Source organism: Eretmochelys imbricata, chromosome 6, assembly GCF_965152235.1.
Source record: "Eretmochelys imbricata isolate rEreImb1 chromosome 6, rEreImb1.hap1, whole genome shotgun sequence".
NCBI lineage: Eukaryota > Metazoa > Chordata > Testudines > Cheloniidae > Eretmochelys > Eretmochelys imbricata.
The window spans coordinates 61,188,438-61,192,414 of record NC_135577.1 but is presented as its reverse complement, the minus strand read 5'-3'; positions in this window follow the sequence as shown (position 1 = coordinate 61,192,414).

Below are 3,977 nucleotides of genomic sequence, written 5' to 3'. Positions count from 1 at the left end.
ATGTAATCATTTTTGTTGCCCTTCTCTATACCTTTTCCATTTCTAATGTATCTTTTTTGAGATGGGGTGACCAGAACTGCACACAGTATTCCAGGTGTGGGCATACCATGGATTTATATAGTGCCATCATCATATTTACTGTCTTATTATCTAAGCCGTTCTTAACATTGTTAGCTTTTTCAACTACCGCTGCCCATTGAGTAGAAGTTTTCAGAGAATTATCCACAATAAACACCAAGATCTCTTTCTTGAATGAAACAGCTAATTTAGTCCCATCATTTTGTATGTATATTTCAGATTATGTTTTCCAGTGTGCATTACTTTGCATTTATAATCATTGAATTTCATCTGCCATTTTATTCCTCACCCAGTTTTAAGAGATCCCTTTGGAACTCTTCACAGTTTACTTTGGATTTTCCTATCTTGAATAATTTTGCATCATCTGCAAACTTTGCCACCTCACTGTTTACCCCTTTTTCCAGATCATTTATGAATATGATGAACAGTACTGGTCCCAGTACAGATCCCTGGGGATCATCACTATTTACCTCTCTCCATTCTGATAACTGACCTCTTATTCCTACCCTTTGTTTTCTTTTAATCAGTTACTGATCCATGAGAGAGCCTTCCATCTTATTCCATGACAGCTAATTGTGCTTAAGAGCCTTTGGTCAGAGACCTTTCCTGAAAGTCGAAATACACTACTGTATCAACTTTGTTGAAGTTAGTTGACTACCTCAAAGAATTCTAATAGATTGATGAAGCATGATTTCCCTTTACAAAAGCTGTGTAGACTCTTCCCCAACAAAATCATGTTCATTTACGTAGTAAGAAACATAATTATTAGATACAGTTTCAACCAATTTGCCTGGTACTGAAGTTAGGGTTATCGACCTGTAATTGTCAGGATCATCTCTGAAGCCTTGTTTAAAAATTGGCATCACATTAGTTATCCTCCAATCATCTGGTTCAGAAGCTGATTTAAGTGATCAGTTATATACCAGAGTTGGTAGTTCTGCAATTTAATGTTTGAGTTCCTTCAGAAGGAGGTTGGGTGAATACCATCTGGTCCTGGTGACTTATTACTGTTTATCAATTTATTCCAAAACCACCTCTGTTGACTCCTTAATCTGGGACAACTTCTCAGATTGGTCATTTAAAATAATGCCTCAGGTGTGGGAATCTCCCTCACATCCTCTGCAGTGGAGACTGATGCAAAGAATTCATTTAGCGTCTCTACAACAGCTTTGTCTTTCTTAAGCACCTCGATCATCCAGTGGCAGGCTTCCTGCTTCTGATGTCCTAAAAATTTTTTTTGCTGTTAGTTTATGAATCTTGCTAGTTGTTCTACAAATTCTTTTTTGGCCTGCCTCCTTTCTCGACTTGCCAGAGTTCATGTTCCTTTCTATTCTCCTGAGTAGGATCTGACTTCCAATTTTTAAAGGATGCCTTTTTGCCTCTATCTGCTTCTTTTACTCTTATTTAGCCATGGTGGCATTGTTTTGATCCTCTATGTTTTTTAATTTGGGGGTAAACATTTAATTTGCACCTCTATTATGGTGTTTTTAGTTTCCATACAGCTGGCAGGCATTTCATGCTAGTGACTGTTCATTTTACTCTCCATTTAACTAGCTTCCTCATTTTTGTGTAGTGCACCTACCCTACCTCACTTCATCTGTGATCACTTTTGTAAAAGCCCACTGTATCTGTAAGAAGAACAGAACTGTTCAAAATTGAAAGCAACAAGTGCTTTTAAACTAACATTTCAGCTCATTACTTTCAACTGAATTGTATAGTCTTTAAGGAAGGAGAAGATATGAGAAAATTCACTCAAAGTGTTACTTACCAGTAATTTGAGTTCTTAAGGCAATTCACAGCACAAATCCACACTCTTGGGATGGAGTTGCTCACTTTACACAAGCCTAGCTTTAGTAGGAAATGAGAAAATTGGAGCCTCCAGTGAGTCATTCTTTGAACCCCATCCTTTTTGCAGATTCTGCCATATTTAGTAGATAAGATAGTGGTGGGGAGAAGAGTACAGGGAAAATTTCCTCTAAACCTATATTTTAGTACACTACAGAGCCAGAGCTAAGAAAACAATCAAGAGAAAAACCCTAACTGGGGAAAAACAATGGCCAACTGACTAGAGTGGATGTAGAGGTAGATCTGACTTGCTGCTTTCCAGGCTGCAAGGAAGTGAGGGTGTGCAGGATCCACACACCTAACACAGCCTAACCTGGAATGTTCCATGTCTCAAAGAAAAGATGGGTGTTCCCATCCCCAAGAGTCTAAACTTCCCAGAAGGTGGCAGGCTTCTGAGAAGCACCCCAATGGTGAAGAGCTGCATTGAGAATACTCAGAAAGTTAAGGAACAAAGCGTCATGATTTTTTAAGTCAACAAAATACGGACAGCTGCATTTATGATCATTTATGATTCTTCCTCCCCACCCCTACCACCTCAATGTGGAACAAGGCCTAAACAGCAGAAAAAGCCCGTTGATTGTATGCAATGAGAAGTAAGCTAACTTGACTCAGTTTTAGTTAAATACAGCTTCTCCAGAGGCACAAAATCTCTTCTGATCCTGGCTCTTTCACGGGACTTATTCCTCCAGCTGCAGCTTTATCACTGTTCAAAGCCAGTTAGTTGTTCACACTTTGTCTCTGCAAGCCTGGCATCCAGGAGAAACTCAGCAGTTTGCTAGGCCTGAAAGAGAAGTTTAACTCTTTTCTGGGCAATCCTTGAGTTGCCTGAATAAAAAAAGTGGTCTTTATGAATCTTCAGGCTAGAAATCAGCTCTCAGGAACGGAAGTGTGTATCGGACATTGTCTTGCTTGTGCTAAACCTGGGCAATATAGGTGCATGCTCACAGCCAGAATGCAAAATGTAAGGGTCTATCCACAGCATAAACCCCACCATACTGGGTAGCCTGCTTCTTCTGTCACTGCCTCATACCATGGCTCCATCAGGCACAGTAGACAAGACCTAACTGTTTTGGGGAATTGTGTTGCAGCCTCTTTAAATTGTGTTTTAACATGGTTCTCTAATGGTTGTTTGTGTTGTCCACGTGGGACCACACTCTTGTTAGTACCTTAGAGTCACAAGATGTAAAGGGGAATTACAGGACTAACATTCTTCTGCAAATGAAGAAGTTTTTGCACCTGCCAAGTCAGAAGCCATAATCACATCAAGAATTAAAAATGAATTGGAAATGTTGCATTTGATTTAATCTGCAGCTCTCTCTAATCTCCAGAGAAGACCAGAAAATTAGTGTTTCCTAAACCAGTCAATTTAAAGACTCACCCTACCTCTCAGTCTTATTACCTACATCCAACATCAATTCCTTTCAGTTTCTTCCCCATACCCTCTTCCAGCTCCTTCTCTCTTCCACTGCTAGTGGAACACAAAGCAATACCCCTGCAGTTAGCAAGCTATACCTGGCTCCTCATAGGCCCTATTCCATGATCTATTCCTAAAGCTTTGGCTACTGAAAGCACCTTATGTACTTTAAACAACCTGATCTGCCTGCTGTCATGGAAAACTCCGGGATTAGCATGGATGTGGTTTAACCATAGCTGGCTTCATGTACATGTTGTCTCTGCTCCCTCTCCAGGACAGCTGCTATCTGAGCTCACAGCCCAGAGAATCATAGAAAGTTAAGAGAAGTGACCTGAGTTTCCATTTCTGGCCCAATTATCACTTACCTTCCTTAAAAATTAAAGCCAAGCCAATTTTCCTCACACTCTGACAGGGGTGCCCTGCAGCAACCCATCAAAGAGTGAATGCAAGAAGAGCCAAGAAGCTTAGCAAGAAGCTCATGGAGGAATTTCTTCTATTCCCCAAACAAAGACAGGTCAGAAGGGGCAAGATGGGGAGTCCTGGAAAGAGTCAACCCCCTCATCTACGCGGTTATCAGGTGATGAGAGCATTGGATGGTTTTAAATACTTTCCATACCAAGAAAAACAAACCCACACTCAG